This window comes from Schistocerca nitens, chromosome 4 (genome assembly GCF_023898315.1).
Source record: "Schistocerca nitens isolate TAMUIC-IGC-003100 chromosome 4, iqSchNite1.1, whole genome shotgun sequence".
Taxonomy (NCBI): Eukaryota; Metazoa; Arthropoda; class Insecta; order Orthoptera; family Acrididae; genus Schistocerca; species Schistocerca nitens.
This window is the reverse complement of record NC_064617.1, coordinates 278,223,299-278,248,153: the sequence shown is the minus strand read 5'-3', so window position 1 is coordinate 278,248,153 and position 24,855 is coordinate 278,223,299.

Below are 24,855 nucleotides of genomic sequence, written 5' to 3'. Positions count from 1 at the left end.
ATAACTGCCATGGAGATGGTTTACAACTTTAACCAGTTGGAAATGAATATTATTATAGACAGTATAGTGTCAAGGATTTGTTGAAGCTGATATGCAGAAGTAGTTACAGAAGCTGTTCTGTAGCCTAACGTTTTATCCATTATCTAACAACCTTATTTCAGTCATGGATTCGACAGCAATGATATTTAGTACCAAAAACTAAAGTACTGGAAAGCATACATTTCCGATTTATGCTGGAAGTATCTGACATCGCCCTATTTGTGTCTTAGAGTATTTTGCTACTGTCTCTAATCTCATACGATGAATAGGGAAAATCATTTTGAAGAGGGCTAGCAAATAATCACTGACAACTTCTTGAAAAGTGTCAAAGATATTATTTTTTATTGTTATCTACTTCACCTCATTTGTACATAAACATTATTTAACTGAGGGAAAACTAAATAAAGATATTGTAATTTTCATAATTTTGAGCTATGTTATTACTAATTGCACTTGAGTGCGGTATTTTCATGTTAATCAAACTACAAGAACAAAAAATCAAGTAAAGAAACTTAAATGAAAATAAAGATAATAATACATAGAAATTCAAGTAAGTAGAAGTAATTATTCACACTTTTTTATTAGAACAAGTAAAAGTCCAACCACTACCTACAATACTGCCTCAAACCTACACGAAATTAAACTGCCTTTCATGCATATGCCCTCATGCCACAAAATACTCCCTCATGTTTCTTACACAGAATATTCCAATTTCTCTCCTTCCCTCTACTAACATATCAACAACATCGGCAATGTCCCTCTACTAACATATCGAAAACGTCGGCAATGTATTTCCCAGTTTACAAAAGGAATAACTTTGAAACATCTCTATGGATCGGCTAGCTCGTGGTTTTTATTATCATCATCACTCTTCGTCTCTCTCTCTCTGTCTCTCTCTGTCTCTCTCCTCTCCCTCCCTCCATCCTTCCCTCTGAACATATATCCTTGCTCTTCCCATTTTCTTTTAGTTTGTGCTAGAGGGTGCTCACGAGCCTTTTAAGTCAACTTCATGAGGTTTAAACAGCTTTTCGCTTGCAATATCGAAAGCATACTAACATTTTCTGTTACGGCATGTGAAACATTTTATTTGTCTTTTCCATAATTAAAGTTCTATTAGTCAAAACTGCAGTATCTTTCTCAGGAGATATATATTCTTTCAGATGCTGACCTCTTTCATCACACACACAGATTTACACCGCTCTCTCTCCTCAGTTTTTCTTGAAACATCTTCCAGGGGGCAGTTACCCAAGCGCATTCTTATTAGTAACTCCTTATCCGGTGCATAATCCTATTTCCTGCCGGCATCTTAATAATTTACATAAAAAAACTATAACTTCTTTCTTGCAAAACTTTGTTCGTCTCAAAAACTCAACACGTCATGAACTTTCAGTAAATACATATGACGACGCTTCTTTTCAAATGATACGTTTCTCTTACATGACTTACTCTGTCACCTCCAACACTTCATCAACTAAATAACAACTTATAAGAACTTGCAGCTCCCATTATCTGGATGGGTTACAACTGTAAAACTTCGCACTGTATGCTAGTTTCTCATTCCTGATCTTCACCACATGTGTTGGAATGCTACCATCGTTTATCTTCCTAAATTATCATTGTCTTTACTTATCAAACATTGACACCACTAGTCGTAATACTTCATCTGACCTATGTCTATTCTGCCCAGTCCGAAAAGATGTCTGTTCTTGAAGTTACTCCAGTCTTCTTACTTCAGCTGATGCTTAATTTGAAATCTACTCTCCAATTTTACGTCGTATCACTATTTCTCTGGTATTTTTCTGCGTTTATCGATACTTTCATACAACACAAAATTGATGCAAACTCTCCTACGTCATATCTATATCCGATTCCGTTTTCCATTTCATTGTTAACAAATTTCACTAACTGGTGATCAGGTCTGGAGGAAGCTCATTGTCCTATTGACACACTCTGTGTCTGAGTTTACGCTTTGAGTCAAATCACTCCTTTTCATGTCTGACGTTTCACGTCCTCTATCATCCACAAATTTAAATTTACCATTATGTTTTCTGGAGTGTGTGCGACCCTGCCATTTACGTCCTTTTTGCGACCTCATGTTTGTAGTATCAACAGTGTCGCTGAACGATGTGAAGATCGCGGGTAATGAATCCTATGAGATTGCTTCAACTGATACATGCCGTAACTGTGTAGAGACATGCGATATTGTGATATTATATTATGCATCTCACTGCTATCAATTATTAGCAAGCCAGCATAGATACACAATCTAGCAGTACTGCTGCTTGTGAATACGACTTCATATTGTATCTCAACTGCTTTTGCAGTTACAAATCAGTCTCCTGATATAGGTCAGCATTAACACAAGTAGAGGGCACGTCAGTCTCACCTGCACCATCAGTGATTACTTAACAGATGTTGCTCATTATTTGCTCTCCTGAATCTGACCTCATTATCACCCGCCTGTTTTCTGATTTTTGTTTGTTGTTCACGTCACTCGTTGCGTTGCGGAATAACAGTGCACATCAACATCGCATCTTCAGTCACAATGCTTCCTTCCACAAATTAGTGATTAAATTCTTCCTCGATCTGTTTCATATCATTTGATAAAGCTTTACGTGTCTTTGAAGACTTCGTATTCACGTGCTCGTCAATTCGCATCGATTGAACTAGTTATATTTTCTATTATTTAAACAGACAACCTGTAAGAGACATTTTAATTGAACATCTGAGTGAAATCAACATGCATTGACGGAAAAAAATCGCAACACCAGTGAGACCTGGTACCAAGAGGGGCAGGATTGGGTTGCGATTGTGGAAGGGGCCGTAATCAATTTCTGTTGGTTAGTTTATTTTTCACTCACGTACACTTTATATGGAAACAACAACAAATAAAAGGTAACAATAAATTCATAAGTGTTCCACGGCTGAAGGCCTTAATGACACCAGATTCATGTATTGGTTCAAATGGCTCTGAGCACTATGGGACTTAACATCTGTGGTCATCAGTCCCCTAGAACTTAGAACTACTTAAACCTACCTAAGGACATCACACACATCCATGCCCGACGCAGGATTCGAACCTGCGACCGTAGCAGTCGCGCGGTTCCGGACTGACCGCCTAGAACCGCTAGACCACCGCGGCCGGCATGTATTTCTCGGCTGAATTTATAACTATAGTGTAATAAATTAAAACTGCTTCACGGCTAAATGCCTGACTAGCAATCCTTTTAAGAACCAGTTATCTTCTTCAATTTGCAATTACAGTTATTAAAATATTTTTAAAGAACAATCATCAAAATTTCACTGCTAGAATACAATTGTCTAATTAAAATTTTAAGACAAGTAACACTCGCGGCTGAAGGCCTTAATGACAACAAATTCAACTATTTCTCGGCTGAAGGCCCCAATAGTAATAAATCTGTTTCACGGCCGAAGGCCTGTGTAGCAATTCTTTTAAGAACCAGTTAAACATCTTCAAACTTGAAATTACAGTCATTAAAATTTTTTGACAAAAACAATCATCAGATCTGACCAAATAAAGGAGGGGGGGGGGGGCAGACATTGCTCCAAGGGTCGACATGGGAAAGTCCCTCAGAACTTTGCAAGCGATGAGACAGGCTGCCAAAAGTTGCATTCACTTCACGAGATGGTAAGTCAGATTAGTGACAGTTTAAATGCATGACCAATAATCATTTGCCGAATCTACCTAACATGCGATGACCAATACAACGATGGAATCACACCCAAGCTGGAACAAGGAAGCTGTCGAACTTCACGCCTTACCGGACAGCAGCGGCAAGGCGAGGTAAAGTACACTGCCGTAACATGCACTAAGCTCCAGGGCTGGTAACTGGGACGTTAGCGGCCACTAGGCAGGAAAAATACCACTGGTTGAACGTCACAAATCATAACATATAGAATGCAACAATAAATAATAAGAAGTGGAGGAAGGCTAATTAGATTCGCTTTCCCCAAACGCTCCACTGGCTGCTCTTTGTCTCGGTAACACTGTGAGCAGTAACACGCAAGCTAATGGCGAGATCTCACAATGGTGGAGGTTTCACTACTTGAATTAAGGCCAATTCAACTTAAACTTCCTGGGTCCGGTTGACTACGAGGTTGTACCGCTCGCGACTACAGCCCTTCCATCTAGCAGTGCACGCATGCCGCCAATGGTCCCGGCGTGTTGACGCGCTGCGCGGACCTGGCTGCTCGGCCGTCAACCAACCGAACTGCCGACTCACACGACACGGAAACACCGCAACGTCGCACCAAAGATAGTACCACAGTTACTAGATATCGATAACCGCCGCTGCTGCCACTAGCGGACAGACAACGGTTGCAAACGGAGTGGCCCCAATGAACACAAAAGAAGACGACAACCGTAACTATACCAACATTATGATACCAACCTAGCAATGGCCCAAACGCGAGCCGCAGCACGGCTCAAGCAGGAAGGCGACATAAACGAAAGTTGGTAGGCGTGTTTCTACATCTGAAGTATGATGATTATTCAAATTTCGAGCCGCCGGCCACGGTGGCCAAGCGGTTCTAGGCGCTTCAGTCCGGAACCGCGCGAGTGCTACGGTCGCAGGTTCGAATCCTGCCTCGGGCATGGATGTGTGTGATGTCCTTAGTTAGGTTTAAGTAGTTCTAAGTTCTAGGGGACTGATGACCTCAGGTGTTAAGTTCCATAGTGCTCAGAGCCAAATTTCGAGCCAGTCGCTTCAGAGTGGCAGTAGTAGCGCCACTATAAGGATGCAAATCAGATTTGCTTCAAATACACTCTTTAAGAGTCATGAGCGTTAGTTGCCTTTGTGATTGGACGTGGATGGTTCATGCAAGTGAAGAATGCCTTCAAGGAAACGGAGACGCTATTATCAAAATCTCCTTAGCCTGAACGAGGGAGTGTAACAGAGCTACGAGAAGCAGGATGTTCCTTCTGCGATATTTTAGAAAGGCTTGCCACGAATGCAGCCATTGTATATGGTTGCTGGCAACGGTAGTCAGGAGAATGTACGGTCGGAAGAAGACCGGGCTCCGGACGTCCATGTGTCATTCCCGAGAGGGAACACCATCGTGTTCGGTATATGGCTCTGATGCATCACAGTGCATCTCCAGCAGCTATCAGGGTAACAGTTGGCACGACAGTGAAACAGCGAACTCTTACAAATTTGTTACTTCACGGACAACTCCGAGCCACACGCCCTATAGCGTGCATTGCACTGACCCCAAAACACCACCATTTGCGACAAACGAGAGCTCACTGGCGGGCGGAGTGGAGGCCAGTTGACAACCTGCGACCAACCTGTCTGCTTGCTAGACACACTGGATCTACACCTGGAGTTATCGAATGGCGTGCAATTTCATATGACAGCAGCAGCACCCTCGTGGTTATCTCGTGCACCCTGACTGAAAATTTGTACCTCAACCATTAATTCGACCTCTTGTACTGCCATTCATGAAAAGCATTTCAGAGGGTGTTCTCCAACAGGATAACACTCGTCTACATACCCTTGATTTACCCAACATTCTCTGCTGAGTGTCGATATATTGCCTTGGCCTGCTCGATCACCAGATCTGTCTCCAATCGAGCACATATGGGGCATCATCGGATTGACCGTCTCTGTATTGGCCGACCAAGTGCAACAGGTATGGAACTCCATCCCACAAATTGACATCTGCATCTTCACAACACAATGCTTGCGCGCTTGCATGCTTACATTCAACATCCTAGTGGTTACACCGGTTATTAATGTATCAGCATTTCACACCTGCAATGGCTTACTTCACACTTACATTAACCTGTGATCTCGCAGTGTTAACAATTAAATATGTCACCTAGACAAATGTATTCCCGGAATTTCATTTCTCTACATTAATTATTTTTTGGTGTTGTCATTTTTTCCGTGAGTTTATTTTCTAAACCAATATAGGTACACTACTAGCGAGACAGCATGTCGTATGTACACATCACCAACGACATCTAGTTTATAAGATTTATGTTATTACTTATTGTTTTTAATTAACAGTTTATTATTTCGCGTAATTTGTTCTATAGTTTAAAAATTGTTAAAGGTACATAAAATTTGATTGCAAGTGTGGAAGAAACAGGTCAGTTCCTGTACGAAAGAGATGCCGTACATGTATACACAATAATTAGTCAAGACATAGAGAGAATAAAGTGATTGACCCCTTGTTTAACTTTTATTTGCGGAATAACTACTTTGTGTGGAATATGTCATTTTGTTCAGATTTTTAAAGTGCATCTTATAGCGCATACGGATTTAAAATTGCATTATTGCACAAATAAATGCCGAATAAAGCTGGGGATTGCTCTAAGTCGTCAAGTGATCCAGATGCTTGGAATTCCTAGGGAAAGGGCTGCCAAACTTATATAAGACGGCGGCCGTCTTGCTTCTTTCGCATTTTTCTGGACGGAGATGTAAAGGAAAGATCTATGTCGATTTAGATGGCAGTATAAACACTCGCTTTTGGGACTTAGAACTTTTTCCTATACGATGATCTCGATACATAGATATTCTGTAGTTGTTTAGTGGGACTTTGAAAATTTTGTAGTGGTCAGGACTCGGATTTTATTCTACAAGTAGCTAAATGGAAAGGAATTTATCTCGAATTACATGGGGCTTGAAATTATTTGCACTGACTCTAACTTCAACTCAGTTAGCTAACGGAACCTCTATGATTTCAACGCTAGTCAACATGTAGGCTCCTTACATCGCGCACTGATGAACTTGCTCGACGTAACTTCAATTTGCTTAACTAAGTAGTGCAGTTTAATTAGCAGGCATCATTCAGTATGTGTCATCAAGAAAAAATGAACGTTATACTGAACTTTAAGAATTTGGTTTTTGGATAGCTTTATTTAGATAGCAGGACCTACAATCACTCTAGCGTCATTTAAATTGAGCAAGACATCAGCGACAATGTCATTATTTTTACCAATTAAAGCGAAAAAAATCTGAGTTTGGTTATCATCCCCTAGGGAACGAGATCAACATCGCTGTCAGTTATAAAGAGTTCATGTCGCACACTCCGTGAGACGCCTTGCAGAGGGTACCAATGGCACTTGGCCTGGATTGTTGTTTTTGGTCATCAGTCTACTGACTGGTTTGATGCGGCCCGCCACGAATTCCTTTCCTGTGCTAACCTCTTCATCTCAGAGTGGCACTTGCAACCTACTTCCTCAATTATTTGCTTGACGTATTCCAATCTCTATCTTCCTCTACAGGTTTTGCCCTCTACAGCTCCCTCTAGTAACAGGGAAGTCATTCCCTCATGTGGCCGGCCGTGGTGGCCAAGCGGTTAAAGGCGCTACAGTCTGGAACCGCGCGGCCGCTACGGTCGCAGGTTCGAATCCTGCCTCGGACATGGATGTGTGTGATGTCCTTAGGTTAGTTAGGTTTAAGTAGTTCTAAGTTCTAGGGGACTGATGACCTTAGAAGTTAAGTCCCATAATGCTCAGAGCCATTTGAACCATTCCCTCATGTCTTAGCAGGTCCTATTATCCTGTCCCTCCTCCTTATCAGTGTTTTCCACATATTCCTTTCCTCTCCGATTCTGCATAGAACCTCCTCATTCCTTATCTTATCAGTCCACCTAATTTTCAACATTCGTCTATAGCACCACATCTCAAATGCTTCGATTCTCTTCTGTTCCGGTTCTCCGACAGTCCATGTTTCACTACCATACAATGCTGTACTCCAGAAGTACATCCTCAGAAATTTCTTCCTTAAATTAAGGCCGGTATTTGATATTAGTAGACTTCTCTTGGCCAGAAATGCCTTTTTTGCCATAGCGAGTCTGCTTTTGATGCCCTCCTTGCTCCGTCCGTCATTGGTTATTTTACTGCCTAAGTAGAAGAATTCCTTAACTTCATTGACTTCGTGACCATCAATCCTGATTTAAGTTTCTCGCTGTTCTTATTTCTACTACTTCTCATTACCTCCGTCTTTCTCCAATTTACTCTCAAACCATACTGTGTACTCATTAGACTGTTCATTCCGTTCAGCAGATCATTTAATTCTTCTTCACTTTCACTCAGGATAGCAATGTCATCAGCGAATCGTATCATTGATATCCTTTCACCTTGTATTTTAATTCCACTCCTGAACCTTTCTTTTATTTCCACCATTGCTTCCTCGATGTACAGATTGAAGAGTAGGGGCGAAAGGCTACAGCCTTGTCTCAGACCCGTCTTAATACGAGCACTTCGTTCTTGATCATCCACTCTTATTATTCCCTCATGGTTGTTGCACATATTGTATATGACCCGTCTCTCCCTATAGCTTACCCTTACATTTTTCAGAATCTCGAACAGTTTGCACCATTTTATATTGTCGAACGCTTTTTCCAGGTCGACAAATCCTATGAAAGTGTCTTGATTTTTCTTTAGCCTTGCTTCCATTATTAGCCGTAACGTCAGAATTGCCTCTCTCGTCCCTTTACTTTCCCTAAAGCCAAACTGATCGTCACCTAGCGCATTCTCAATTTTCTTTTCCATTCTTCTGTATATTATTCTTGTAAGCAGCTTCGATACATGAGCTGTTAAGCTGATTGTGCGATAATTCTCGCACTTGTCAGCTCTTGCCGTCTTCGGAATTGTGTGGATGATGCTTCTCCGAAAGTCAGATGGTATGTCGCCAGACTCATATATTCTACACACCAACGTGAATAGTCGTTTTGTTGCCACTTCCCCCAATGATTTTAGAAATTCTGATGGAATGTTATCCATCCCTTCTGCCTTATTTGACCGTAAGTCCTCCAAAGCTCTTTTAAACCCGATTCTAATACTGGATCCCCTATCTCTTATAAATCGACTCCTGTTTCTTCTTCTATCACATCAGACAAATCTTCACCCTCATAGAGGCTTTCAATGTATTCTTTCCACCTATCTGCTCTCTCCTCTGCATTTAACAGTGGAATTCCCATTGCACTCTTAATGTTACCACCGTTGTTTTTAATGTCACCAAAGGTTGTTTTGACTATCTGTCCTTCCGACAATCATATCTTTTTCGATGTCTTCACATTTTTCCTGCAGCCATTTTGTCTTAGCTTCCCTGCACTTCCTGTTTATTTCATTCCTCAGCTACTTGTATTTCTGTATTCCTGATTTTCCTGGAACATGTTTGTACTTCCTCCTTTCATCAATCAACTGAAGTATTTCTTCTGTTACCCAGGGTTTCTTCGCAGCTACCTTCTTTGTACCTATGTTTTCCTTCCCAACTTCTGTGATGGCCCTTTTTAGAGATGTCCATTCCTCTTCAACTGTACTGCCTACTGCGCTATTCCTTATTGCTGTATCTATAGCGTTAGAGAACTTCAAACATATCTCGTCATTCCTTACTACTTCCGTATCCCACTTCTTTGCGTATTGATTCTCCCTGACTAATGTCTTGAACTTCAGCCTACTCTTCATCACTACTATATTGTGATCTGAGTCTATATCTGCTCCTGGGTACGCCTCACAGTCCAGTATCTGATTTCGGAATCTCTGTCTGACCATGATGTAATCTAATTGAAATCTTCCCGTATCTCCCGGCCTTTTCCAAGTATACCTCCTCCTCTTGTGATTCTTGAACAGGGTATTCGCTATTACTAGCTGAAACTTGTTACAGAACTCAATTAGTCTTTCTCCTCTTTCATTCCTTGTCCCAAGTCCATATTCTCCTGTAACCTTTTCTTTTACTCCTTCCCCTACAACTGCATTCCAGTCGCCCATGACTATTAGATTTTCGTCCCCCTTTACATACTGCATTACTCTTTCAATATCCTCATACACTTTTTCTATCTGTTCATCTTCAGCTTGCGACGTCGGCATGTATACCTGAACTATCGTTGTCGGCGTTGGTCTGCTGTCGATTCTGATTAGAACAACCCGGTCACTGAACTGTTCACAGTAACACACCCTCTGCCCTACCTTCCTATTCATAACGAATCCTACACCTGTTATACCATTTTCTGCTGCTGTTGATATTACCCGATACTCATCTGACCAGAAATCCTTGTCTTCCTTCCACTTCACTTCACTGACCCCTACTATATCTAGATTGAGCCTTTGCATTTCCCTTTTCAGATTTTCTAGTTTCCCTACCACGTTCAAGCTTCTGACATTCCACGCCCCGACTCGTAGAACGTTATCCTTTCGTTGATTATTCAATCTTTTTCTCATGGTAACCTCCCACTTCGCAGACCCTCCCGGAGATCCGAATGGGGGACTGTTCCGGAGTCTTTTGCCAATGGAGAGATCATCATGACACTTCTTCAATTACAGGCCACATGTCCTGTGGATACACGTTACGTGTCTTTAATGCAGTGGTTTCCATTGCCTTCTGCATCCTCATGTCGTTGATCATTGCTGATTCTTCCGCCTTTAGGGGCAATTTCCCACCCCTAGGACAAGAGAGTGCCCTGAACCTCTATCCGCTCCTCCGCCCTCTTAGACAAGGCCGTTGGCAGAATGAGGCTGACTTCTTATGCCGGAAGTCTTCGGCCGCCAATGCTGATTATTTATCAAAATTTAGGCAGTGGTGGGGATCGAATCCCGGACCGAAGACGGTTTTGATTATGAATCAACGACGCTACCCTTTTTTTTTTTTTGTTCATTACTGGACACAGACGCTACTCATTACGCTTTTTTTTTTAATTCTCATTTTGTTCGTTGCATCTGCTCGGGGCGGACGTCGTAAGACATCCGTTTAAGTTCGTTGTTGATCGATTAGCTCAGTTTTTTTATTAACCCCTAGACCACGGGTCCAACTCTGGATATGATGAACTTTATGCCACCTCTTCATCTCACTTTGCCATGCAACTTCTGAGGAAGAAATCTTTTCCACCATGAGTGTTCGAACTGATAGCCTCCGAGTCAAGAAACACCGCACAAGCGTTTAAAGTCTTTGCTTCTGGAAAGTTACTTCTTTCTATCTCAATAAATCTTCTTTTTCTTTCCAGCTTCTGGTCTTATTCTTAATATTATTACAATGTTGTATACTTATAAGAATGAAATTCCAGCTTCATTAGAAACAATGATATTCTTAGTTTGCTCCTATAATAAAAGGAAACAACAATAGAAGAAACACAAGTTGACTTCATTGGCTTGTTTCGCTAAATAATTTTCTCGATGACGCTATATCTAAAAACATAATAGATTTAGTCATTGATGCAGTTAGGTAACGCCTGTGTTTGAAAACATTCTTAAACAACAGTAACAATCAGAAGTTTACTCCAAACAGCTAACCGCTTTTGCCTCGGTAAAATAATGTTTACCAGAGGATGGTCGATCTGAATATATGACGCACCCTCAGAAGTATGTCTAAAAATTCCGAAGACCTTTTTCTGTAACAGAGACTGAAACACTAGATAGAAATCTAATGCTCAGTGTCCAGTAGACTATTGCTTATTTATCCGATAGATTTCGGAGCAGCCGTAGAAACGTCATTTTTTTCAATTGGTATTTCAGCCGTACATCAGCCGGCCACCTTCCTAATGAGCCGCCTGACGGAAGTTACGAGCACCCACGTCCGTCCTTTAAGCCCCTGTTTCCACAATCGACTTTAGTATCTCAATTGACTACTCGAGACGAGCGAGTCGACTGCAGCGCCCCCGGCGTTTTATTCTTGTACTAAGTGTCGCCTGTTACGAGTAGTTATTTCCGTTTACACGTCAGCGCCAAAACTGCGTGTTGTGAGAGCTGTCTGCTGTACAGATTGGCATCAGAACGGTCAAAGTGAGGTTATGATGAAATATCCTTTTTACGAAAAATTCGAAATATAGTAACAAAACGTAGGAACAAGCAATGATAATAGAATTTATTTATGCTCGAAACACAGTAGATAGTGGATATTCTTGTCAGAGATCGTCTATTAAATTCTTTACATTCCAAAGAACTAAAAGACTAGGGAGAGTGTCATCCAAACACTTCAGGTCATATGTATTATTTGTCAGAGAAAATGAAAGTGAGATTATGAGGAACTATCCTTTTTACGAAAAAATCGAAATATAGTAACAAAAATTAGGAACAAACAATGATAATAGAGTTTATTAATGACCGAGGCAAAATCCATTGTGGATGTTCTGGCCAGAGGTGGTGTGGTAAATTCTTTACACTCCTAAGAACTGAACGACTAGGAAGAGTGTCATCCAAACACTTCAGAACATATACATTATTTGCCCGAGAAAATATATACTTGCAAACACATCAAACAATATCTAGAACGCAGCAAACAGCGCCTTTTTGCTTTACCCTTTATATTTTGTTTTCTTGCTAAGAGCCAAATAGCAACCGAATTTTTTTTTGTCTTCGGATAACTTTGAGTTTTTCACTGTTGAAACACTTTTCGTTAATGCACGATTATCTATTTACGTTCTTAATTATGCATAGTGTAGGCTTTTTCTATGTAAAACGTAAATACCTTTTTGCTTTGAGATATTTCGTCTCTCTTGTAGGAGAACACCAGTAGGAAAAATGCCAGGACTGTGTTTGATTTTTCAGCATGTCATGAAAACAAGATAAACAACACAATAAAGATTAAGAACATATGAAAGTCCAAAATCCATTTCTATAACAGCAGTCAGGTATGCCAGAATAGATTGATTTCTGATGTTAACAGAGGTTGAAATAATCACATGTTTCTACACATGAGCAGTGTGCAGCATACTAGGAATTTAGAAATCCAAGCTCAGCACATTCTATAGATTATTGACGTCATAGACACATTGTATCGTTGTTGGTTGCTGATTTACATGCAGGCACGTGAGGCACAAGCACTTAGAGTAGTCGATCTTGACTAGAAAATCGCTTGTGCAAAATAGGGTACCCGAGATCCGCACCGGGCGAGGTGGCGCAGTGGTTAGCACACTGGACTCGCATTCGGGAGGACGACGGTTCAATCCCGTCTCCGACCATCCTGATTTAGGTTTTCCGTGATTTCCCTAAATCGTTTCAGGCAAATGCCGGGATGGTTCCTTTGAAAGGGCACGGCCGATTTCCTTCCCAATCCTTCCCTAACCCGAGCTTGCGCTCAGTCTCTAATGACCTCGTTGTCGACGGGACGTTAAACACTAACCACCACCACCGAGATCCGCACCACTGCGTGTCCAGCCACCAGAAAACAGACATGTTGTTCAGCACCAAAGAACTTTGTATGAACTGTTTATGTGGTTACACGCTTGATACCGGTTGAGATATCGATTTACAAGGTGTCCCAGGAGGAATGGTCAATATTCGGAATGACAGAAACAATCACTCGAAGCCAAAATGCCTGTTAAACATGGACACTACTTCGACTTCGTACACAACAGTAAGGATAGGTGGGCGACAGAGTAGTGCGGCAACTGTCGTCGTAGGAAAGCTGGACAGGAGCAGAAATGATTAGTGGACAAGTAACACTTCAGACACAAGACTTACTTAACTTGTACAGGATGACACACGGGACACGAACGGTTTTTAATGAAATAATACTCAGCCAACTTTAAAAGTAATGCATGTTTATTTACACAAAATCAAAGCTCATTATTTGCCATTTTAGTTAACAAACTTATTTGTGAAAAACAATGTCGTCTAGATGATGTCCATCATTTCGAATGCAGGACCCAAGTCTCTTCTCAAAATCGTCCATCACACGGACTGAAATCTCTGCAGGGATGGCAGCAATGTCTTGAGTGATTGCATTCTTCAGCTCGTCCAAATTTCGTGGTTTGTGGTTATAGGCACAGTTCTTAAGGTACCCCCACAGAAAAAAGTCACACACTGACAAGTCGGGAGACCTGGAGGGCCAAGAAAAAAATGGTTCAAATGGCTCTGAGCACTATGGGACTGAACATCTGAGGTCATCAGTCCCCTAGAACTTAGTACTACTTAAACCTAAGTAACCTAAGGACATCACACAAATCCATGCCCGAGGCAGGATTCGAACCTGCGACCGTAGCGGTCGCGTGGTTCCAGACTGTAGCGCCTAGAGCCGCTCGGCCACACCGGCCGGCGGAGGGCCAAGAAACATTGCCAAAACGTGAGATAATCCGGCCTGGAAACATGCGTCTAAGAACTGTCATTGAAGTGTTTGCGGTGTGGGATGTTGCCCCATCCTGCTAGAACTAAACGCGCTTTAAAGGGATTGGTCGTCTTCTTAGTTCTGGTTTCAAGAATGTTTCAAGCATACGAATGTAACGAACCGAATTAACAGTAACTCTGGCCCCGTTCTCTTCAAAAAAATTGGGTCCAATAATGCCAGCAGAGCCAAGACCACATCAGATTGTTACTTTTTCTGAGTGTAGAGGACGCTGGTGGATAAGGAGTGGATGCCGTGGAACCCAGTAAGTTCCTCCAAATAAGTACAAACAAAAAACTGCATTAAATTTAGAGTAGCAGAAATTTACAGGTTTTCGATTCAACTAAGTACCTAGGAATTGTAATTATATACAACCTATATTGGAATCATCAAATAGAAAAACAGTGAACCGAAGACTCCGTTCACCAGGCGGGACGCTTAGAACGTACACTAAAGCCACAGATCTACTAAACACTGCGCTTGTCCATCCTCTTCTGCAATACTGAAGCGGGCTATAGCGTACTAACCAGATAGGATTGACGGAGAACGTCGAAATAGTTCAAAGAAAGAGAGCTCGTTTAGTAATGTCGGGAAGTAAGGAAGAGATCATCACGGGTATGATAAGGGAATTGGGATGGCAATCATTAAAGCAATGGCGTTTTTTGTTGCGGCTAGATTTTCCCGAAATTTCAATCACCAACTTTCTCCTCCGAATGCGAAAATGTTTTGCTGACTGCCACCTACACGAGGGGAAATAACCATCGTAATAAAATAAGAGAAACCAGAGTTCTCACAGAAAGACTGAGATGTTCATTTTTTCCATGTGCCATTCGAGAGTGGAACAGTAGAGAAAATAGTACGAAAGTGGTTCTATAAACCCTCTGCGAAACACTTAAGCGAGATTGCAGAGTAGTCATGAAGAGGTAGATGCACGTTCTAAGCGACCAACTGATAGGTGATGGATAAAACGGGGACTGTGAAATACACGTGAGGAATGAGGATGAATTCAGAGGAGGGGAGATAACTTTATTAATCGCAGTCTTTGTTGCTTCTGTTGCGTTAAGTAATTATCGTAGATTATCACTCCTATCTGCTTAGCTGCTCTGTACGAGCTACATCTTGCTGTAATTTTCTGCATCCGTTCAATAAATTTCGGTTATTACTGCAATTTCTGGAATAAGGGACCACACTGCTAATAACCACCATTCCACGAGCCGCCAGAAAGCAGTGTCGTTCATAGAGTGTAACTGCGCTCTCTTTCATCAGCCGGGAGCTGTAACAGAAATAATTGCTTGTGAGGGTGATGAGCTGTGCAGTACCACTTACTCGTTTATTGCGTAGTCAGACCTATGAGCGTGGCAGCCCTGTACAGGTCTGTGCCCTATCCTCACAAATGTCAGCGTGCGTCACTGTTCGTAATTACACAGAGCCGGCCGGTGTCGCCGTGCGGTTCTACGCGCTTCAGTCTGGAACCGCGTGACCGCTACGGTCGCAGGTTCGAATCCTGCCTCGTGCATGGATGTGTGTGATGTCCTTATGTTAGTTAGGTTTAAGTAGTTCTAAGTTCTAGGGGACTGATGACCACAGATGTTAAGTCCCATAGTGCTCAGAGCCATTTGAATTATACACATCATTTGACGCAGTGACTTGCTGTTAAATGAAATAGTGCATTCCTTGTGACTTACATTTCATATTACTATAGATCAACATAGCATTTTAATACACTTTGTAGTTAACCTTTTTTACCTGAACTATCAAAAACACACAAATTTCCCAGTATTTTCATGGAAAAAAGCATTTAATAGTAATAGAACATTATTGAAATTTTTCAGAATTTTAATTGTATTTTCTTTCCATTTTACGAACGTGGTACGTTTGAGTGCCGTCCAGCCCTCCAGCAGTTTGCCGACAACAGTTCGCAGTATGGCACTTTTCCTAAGAAACGAAGCCGGCCGGAGTGGCCGAGCGGTTCTAGGCGCTACAGTCTGGAACCGCGCAACCGCTACGGTCACCGGTTCGAATCCTGCGTCAGGCATGGATGTGTGTGATGTCCTTATGTTGTTCGGTTTAAGTAGTTCTATGTTCTAGGGACTGATGACCTCAGAAGTTAAGTCCCATAGTGCTCAGAGCCATTTTAACCAATTTAAGAAACGAATCCATATGTGAAGGAATACACTAAGGCTACAAATCAGTGAACATTAGGAAGGCAATTACACAGTTACCAAATGGAGGTCAGCAAAACTATATTTTCATTGCTGCAGGGAAATACTCCACAAAATAAACATTTGGAGTATCGTTTAGATTGAACCTTTCTTTTAATACATACGTCAAATCTTCCTCTGTTTCCTGAAAATGAGACAAAATTAATGTCTTCTTTCCTAATTTTACATCCTTTGTGACTAATTTCTTCCGTTTGTTGCATGCATTGCTTTCTGTCAGAAATTGGCTAATCCTAGAAGTGGAATCTTTCTATATGGCTCACAGTACAGTTCATAAGCAGTTAAAAGTACTTTTTCGATCTTCTTCCAATCCCATAACCAGATCTAAGTCTGTCGGCATGGCTCACAAACGTCATATTACAACTGCAGCCCTTTACCACAGAAGAGCATCGAATGTCGATTTTAATGCCGTCCTCTTGCTTTCTAAAGACAAACATTACTTCTGATCCATGGTAACTGGAAGCCAGACTAACCATTCAGTTATCTTTCAACAAAGTATCTCAGTTCTAGGATGACGTCCTATAACCAAACTCACCTCTTTTCATTTCTTTAGAAGGTGAAAGTCCTGATGGGAAATTTTTCTTGTTTATCCCCATTATGCCACTAACCCAAAATTTACCCAATTTTACCTTACAGACAAAACATTTAAATAAAAAGATTATCAAAGTGCTGTATCCCGTTTTTGCCCCAAAACTTCTTTCAAAAACCTAAAAATTCCCAACATACAATTCTCAATTTCCTTCTCCCGAGCTTCATTTCTCCCTTGGCAAAAATCGTAGGGAAGAAGGTAGCCTTTCAGGTGTGCCGTATGCCACAGTTTGTAATCCTGTTGCACAGGCTTCATTGCGTTGTATGTTTCACCGATTTTCTACCTTTAAAGAAAATAGTTGAGTTATCTACGTTTCCTCCACCTCCTGTCAATTTTAGTCTCAGATCTCTTTCTACATTTGAGAGGATTTTCATGCAGGCAGTCGTTTATCACTTGTTTTTCACATTTCTCTAAAATTTCAAGTAAACTAATTTCGAGCTACACTGGTACACATTCTATCAAAACTCTTTCAAAAAATGCATCAAAATCTAAAACCTTTTTTCAGATTTTCCGTCAGAACTTAAACCTGCAGGTTTACTAGCACCATTTTCATCTGACAGATCTTTTAGAAGGGCTGCAACGATGCTATTATTGCCAGTGCCAAAAAAGTGGTACTTCTCTGTGAAACAAAATTTACAATAATGAGACCGGTGCTAAGATTGAAAGGAGCCTACCCTTATTCAGCTAGCACGACAAAGCTAGTAAAATACAGCGATATATATCAAAGAAGGCGACAAACCACACCGTTTTCGACTTATTTTATAAATAAAAACTGCATTTCTAACAAAAGAGCTGTATGGAAAGAAAAAAGAACCTAACCTTCATCACATCTATGCTTCACTCAAAACTGTTGGCAACTGTATGACACTAAACAAAACAGACATCGTCTCTGCCAAGCAAACCTTCAGCTGCCACAAAAGCTTATACAGACATACTATCTGACTAGCAAAGGAGATCTAGAAGGCAGTGAAGTGTTTACAACTAAACATAAACATGTACTTAAAAGTACCATCACCCCCGGATGTGGGAAATATACGTGCAAACAGATTAGACGAGAATCAAAAGAAGTGGTGCTATATGACACAATATCCCGTAACATGTAATTTTAGGAGTGTTTAAATAGTTCGTAAGCTGGTTCTTCGAAAGCATGTTGAAGTTTTTATTTAGGGGCGCTAAAAAAATTGTTAACAGGGTCAATTATCACTTCATTCCTTTCCTTCTTACCCTCGCTGTACATGGATCACGGATAAGCTGTTTCGGAAAATGGAATATTTTCAGAAAATTTCGAAATACAGCACAGCGAAGCAAAAAAGTATAAAAAGTGCAAGACGAAAAACCGTACACAGCAATTCGTGATGATTGAAATAGAAAAATGTCGAGTTTCAGATAAGGAATCGTGAGGCGAACGTTACGAGGCCAAACGAGTTGTAGGTTAACGCTTACAGTGCAATAAAAAACTCTTCGAATCGTATTTTGCTGAATGGAATAAGAAAACAATGGCGGCCAGGCAGTCCCAACCAATGTCATTAGCATGGGAACAGGACTCTTCACTGATGCAGATGGCACGATCTGTACACCGACATGGTCAGTCCTGATGTAAAACTCAACAAGACTATAGTCTTAGTTCACAACTTCGATTCTACAGTCGATGAAACCCAGTGAAATTGAGTTGTATCCAGTTGCCGAAACAGACAACACAATTTTCGTGCACGGACAAGCCAATGGAAACTTTGGGGAAGTGACAGGTTGTATCACGTAAAGTATCCACTGAGGAAAGAGGGCAAGTGGTTCCTCAATAAAACGGAGAAGTGAGAAAACGAACAGTACTGTCTCCTGGCTTGGTAGAAGCCACGGACTCCAGAGATGAAGAGGAGTCTTTCATCTGGACTCTTATCAGTTATACATTCATGGCTTCGTGCACAGTACTGCGTGGGAAGTAACACGGAAACACCACTTGCAGCTCCACCATTGACTGAACGTGTAACTCCTACTGACTTTACTCCTTGCGTCGTGTTGACCCAGTGGGTGCTGCAGTGTTGTATGGTCGACTTCATTTTCCTGTGTACCTAACGTTAAACTATATTGTATTTATGAAGGTAGTAACTGTTCTCGAAAGAACAGATACCATTGAGGACCGTGGAGCTTCTCTAGAATAAATGATTATTAATTGAAACCCTCAGCTGCCGACAGGTGTTGTTGATATACCTCAATGGGGACAGTTGAAAATATGTACCCCGACCGGGACTCGAACCCGGGACTTCCTTCTTGCATGGCAGACGCTGTATCTATCCGAGCCACCGAGGACACAGATGAATCGCGCGACTGCAGGGAATTATCTCTTGCACGCTCCCCGTGAGGCCCACATTCCCAACTGTCGACAAACTACATATGTAATGTACGTAATATACACTCCTGGAAATTGAAATAAGAACACCGTGAATTCATTGTCCCAGGAAGGGGAAACTTTGTTGACACATTCCTGGGGTCAGATACATCACATGATCACACTGACAGAACCACAGGCACATAGACACAGGCAACAGAGCATGCACAATGTCGGCACTAGTACAGTGTATATCCACCTTTCGCAGCAATGCAGGCTGCTATTCTCCCATGGAGACGATCGTAGGGATGCTGGATGTAGTCCTGTGGAACGGCTTGCCATGCCATTTCCACCTGGCGCCTCAGTTGGACCAGCGTTCGTGCTGGACGTGCAGACCGCGTGAGACGACGCTTCATCCAGTCCCAAACATGCTCAATGGGGGACAGATCCGGAGATCTTGCTGGCCAGGGTAGTTGACTTACACCTTCTAGAGCACGTTGGGTGGCACGGGATACATGCGGACGTGCATTGTCCTGTTGGAACAGCAAGTTCCCTTGCCGGTCTAGGAATGGTAGAACGATGGGTTCGATGACGGTTTGGATGTACCGTGCACTATTCAGTGTCCCCTCGACGATCACCAGTGGTGTACGGCCAGTGTAGGAGATCGCTCCCCACACCATGATGCCGGGTGTTGGCCCTGTGTGCCTCGGTCGTATGCAGTCCTGATTGTGGCGCTCACCTGCACGGCGCCAAACACGCATACGACCATCATTGGCACCAAGGCAGAAGCGACTCTCATCGCTGAAGACGACACGTCTCCATTCGTCCCTCCATTCACGCCTGTCGCGACACCACTGGAGGCGGGCTGCACGATGTTGGGGCGTGAGCGGAAGACGGCCTAACGGTGTGCGGGACCGTAGCCCAGCTTCATGGAGACGGTTGCGAATGGTCCTCGCCGATACCCCAGGAGCAACAGTGTCCCTAATTTGCTGGGAAGTGGCGGTGCGGTCCCCTACGGCACTGCGTAGGATCCTACGGTCTTGGCGTGCATCCGTGCGTCGCTGCGGTCCGGTCCCAGGTCGACGGGCACGTGCACCTTCCGCCGACCACTGGCGACAACATCGATGTACTGTGGAGACCTCACGCCCCACGTGTTGAGCAATTCGGCGGTACGTCCACCCGGCCTCCCGCATGCCCACTATACGCCCTCGCTCAAAGTCCGTCAACTGTACATACGGTTCACGTCCACGCTGTCGCGGCATGCTACCATTGTTAAAGACTGCGATGGAGCTCCGTATGCCACGGCAAACTGGCTGACACTGACGGCGGCGGTGCACAAATGCTGCGCAGCTAGCGCCATTCGACGGCCAACACCGCGGTTCCTGGTGTGTCCGCTGTGCCGTGCGTGTGATCATTGCTTGTACAGCCCTCTCGCAGTGTCCGGAGCAAGTATGGTGGGTCTGACACACCGGTGTCAATGTGTTCTTTTTTCCATTTCCAGGAGTGTATATTTGCCCATCCACTCCTTACTCGCGCCCACTAAGGTGACGATTCCCGTAAGAGTTCAAGCATCCTGTGCGCATTCGCACAGACGAAGGTCAATGGCCAGCAGCTGAGGGTTTCACACATATTGTATTTGCTTTATAAAAAAATTACATGTTAATCAATGGATAAATTAGCAGCTTTCAAGGATGTTCAAATCTCGATCGTGTAACAATTTATGAGCAGTTCCAGGAAGTTTTGGTTCAAAGGGAACATCTGCTTTATTTTTTTCTACAAAAAGTTTTGAAAAGAAGACAATTTTATTCTGTCTATTCCTTAGTTCAAACTTCTTACTATCTCTTGCCTTACTGTTCTCGCCGAAGCGGATCGGTCAGTATTTCAGCAAGTTTTCTTGCTGACATGAGTTTAGATAGATGGCGTGAGTGCATTTTATTTGCTAGTAGAAATACACTTCTTTCACGTCGTTTGCAAGAGAAGCGTTTTCAGACAGCAAATTCATGAAAGAGTCCGCCTAGCAGAGATAATACCTTACGTTAGAGATAATTTAACATATGATGCATTCGTCAGGGAGGAAAAAAGGAAGATACCAGCGGTAAGCAAGTGACATAGACGACAAGACACAGACACACAAGGAACAGAGAATATAGATTTTTGATCCCATTCCTCGAAACAACTCTACTAATTTTAGCCACAAAACCCGTAACTGCATGAAGAATCATATCTAGTAACAACAATAAGATAGACCGTAGTATTTTCCATGCATCAAAAGCAACTGTCCAATTGCCCCTGCTGTAATTAAAGAGGAGGCGATTGAATTAAACACAAACAATTAAGGTGGAAGGTCCCTTAAGCGCAAATAGCTATCGAGGAATTTGTATAATTATGTAAAATAGGATCCCCAATGTATCTTGCAGAAACAAATATCGCACAAATTAACACAGAGCATAAGGCGTAGCTGACATAAGAAAGTGCTCACTCAATCTTAAGAAGGTGTGCAAGAACGTAATCACTAATTATAAATTAAAGGAGAGTAGAAAAAGTATGGGAAAGCCGAACACCATAAATCAACTATAGGCTCTTTCCATCGGTGGAAGGGACCGCCGAAACTAATGCGTCTGCTGTAAACTGCTGAGTAAAAAAATAAGGGTGAATAACAGAAAGCTTGGGAAATGACGACATTCATATAAAACTGTTGATTAATTACGTAATTAATCTATATTGTTTTAAGGAAATAGAACACTACTCTGCAAAATTCAAGGACGAGCTAGATAAAGCAACATAACATATTAACTATTCGGTGAAAACGGATGTCAGTGCGAGGTTATGTTGCCAGAGGTCTCCCTGTCGTGCACAGAAAGTTGGACGTCACACGGTGTGAGGTGGCCTCACAACACGAGCCGGCCGATGTGGCCGAGCGGTTCTAGGCGCTTCAGTCTGGAACCGCGGGACCGCTACGGTCGCAGGTTCGAATTCTGCCTCGGGCATGTATATATGTGATGTTCTTAGGTTAGTTAGGTTTAAGTAGTTCTAGGGGACTGATGACCTCAGGAGTTAAGTCCCATAGTGCTCATTGCCATTTGAACCATTTTCTCCGACCCAGCCGGGAATCGAACCCGGGCCCGTAGGACGGCAATCCCTCACGCTGACCACTCACCTATCGGGCGGACATTTCAGCCCTTATGATGCTGCCCGACTGACCGTTGGTGATGTGATTGCGAAGTGGAAACGCGAAGGAACAACCACAACTAAACGAAGACCAGGCAGACCAAAATGGTTCAAATGGCTCTGAGCACTATGGGACTTAACTTCTGAGGTCATCAGTCCCCTAGAACTTAGAACTACTTAAATGTAACTAACCTAGGAACATCACACACATCCATGCCCGAGGCAGGATTCGAATTTGCGACCGTAGCGGTGGCGCGGTTCCAGACTGTAGCGCCTAGAACCGCTCGGCCACTTCGGCCGGCAAGGCAGACCACATGCGCTTGCTTACAAATAGTAACATTTGTGCGTTGCGGAGGGTGATCGTAAAAAGTCGCAAGAAATCAGCGGAAGGATTCACTTGTGGGCTCAAAAGCGCTAGATCACTGACGGAGTGTACGGAATTAAAAGGAATGGGGCACAATAGCCGCATACCGAGCGAGGTGGCGCAGTGGTAAGACACTGGACTCGCATTCGGGAGGACGACGGTTCAATCCCGCGTCCGGCCATCCTGATTTAGGTTTTCCGTGATTTCCCTAAATCACTCCAGGCAAATGCCGGGATGGTTCCTCTGAAAGGGCACGGCCGACTTCCTTCCCCATTCTTCCCTAATACGATGAGATCGATGACCACGCTGTCTGGTCTCCTTCCCCAAAAAACCAACCAACCTACAATAGCCGCGGAGCTCTTCACGAGCCACAGATTTCTGTAGTTAGTGTTAGGCGACGCTGGAGGTGGTGTAGAGAGCGACCGCGCTGTCCTGTGGATGACTCGAAACGAGTGATTTGGACTAACAGACGTCTGGATGCTTTGACCAGACGGTTCCTGTTGGCCTCATGTTTCTTCAGAATTCGTGTCTTCTGCAAGAGAATCCCACAAACCTGCGTACAATGGCTTGCACAGAATATGCAGTGATGCATTCATCAGTTTCGTACCTTCCTGTTACGTTCGCGGATCATGAGCAGGAAAAATATGGTCGGTGAGCTCAATAACTGGTCTAATTTTACTGTCATTATCACAAAAAAAATATAATAGGAAGGAAGAAATACGTTTCCTATCCACTCTCGGAAAGACTGTTCTCAGAATTGCAAGAGAAAGCAATTTTATAATGCCGAACACCATTTTTGCACTACTGGAAATTTTTGAGCTCAAATGCAATGAGTAGTAGAGCTATTTAGGACGATATTTTATATGGTGTTCGCGAAAGATTCATCCGGTTACACAAGGCTGCATCTTCGTTTCATATCTTCTAAATGAACGAAGACTGAAACTTGCGGTGAATTTTAACTTACGCATCAAAACTAGAAGTTTATCTTCACGCCACTTTTAAGCTGCTGGTTCATGTGGTTTCCGGCAGAGCTGTTCCATGTGCAAAGAGCTCGCTTCCCTGTTCATTCATGGCTCAATGTACACTGACTGATCAAAAGTCTCCGGACGCCTACTAGTGGACATTAATATGGGCTGTGCCTACACTTCGTCTTTATGATGGTTTCCACTTCTCTGGGGACACTTCCAGTGAGGTTTCTGAATGCCTTCACAGGTTTGGCAACCTATTCTTCCCCAAAAGTCGAAACAAGGTAGTGAAGTCGAGGTTCTAACTCGTCCAAAAGATGTTACATCAGGCTAAATTCGGGACTCTGCGCAGTTCAGTCCATTTCAGGAATGTTAGTGTCGAAAAACTATTGCCACACAGATGCTGGTTTAGGACGGGGTGTAGTGCTGTTACAAACATAGTCCAAGAAATGTACCTCTCCTGTACACGGTCCTCAATGCTGCAAAATGTGTTCATACCCTTTCGCATTTAACGCTTTCATAAGCTAAACAACAGGATCACACAAACCATGAAAAGCAGGTAATGTTCAAAAATGCGTTCAAATGGCTCCGAGCACTATGGGACTTAACGTCTGCTGTCATCAGTCTCCTAGAACTTAGAACTATTTAAACCTAACTAACCTAAGGACATCATACACATCCATGCCGGAGGCAGGATTCGAACCTGCAACCTAGCGATCGCGCGGTTCCAGACTGAAGCGCCTAGAACCGCTCGGCCACAACGGCCGGTAGGTAATGTTCTACAAGCGTTCCCAAAACCCATCCCCTCGATCAAATTGTCACAAGATGTAGCATGATTCATCACTCCAAGTCACTCATTTTCAGTCATTCACTGCCCAGTGGCATCGCTTTACACTGCCTCAAGCGTCGCTTAGTACTGGCTGCAGAAACGAGTGGCTTATGAGGAGATAGTCGACCACAGTACGCCATTCTTTTTGACTCTCTATCCACAGTCAGTGGGCCAGGTGAGCTGCTGCTAGCATTTCGGAAGTCCTGACTGATGCCTTCCGCTGATTTCATGGTCCATGTCCCTCAGTATATGTTTGCCTGATCTTGCTTCAGTCGTGGGTGCTCCTTCGCGTT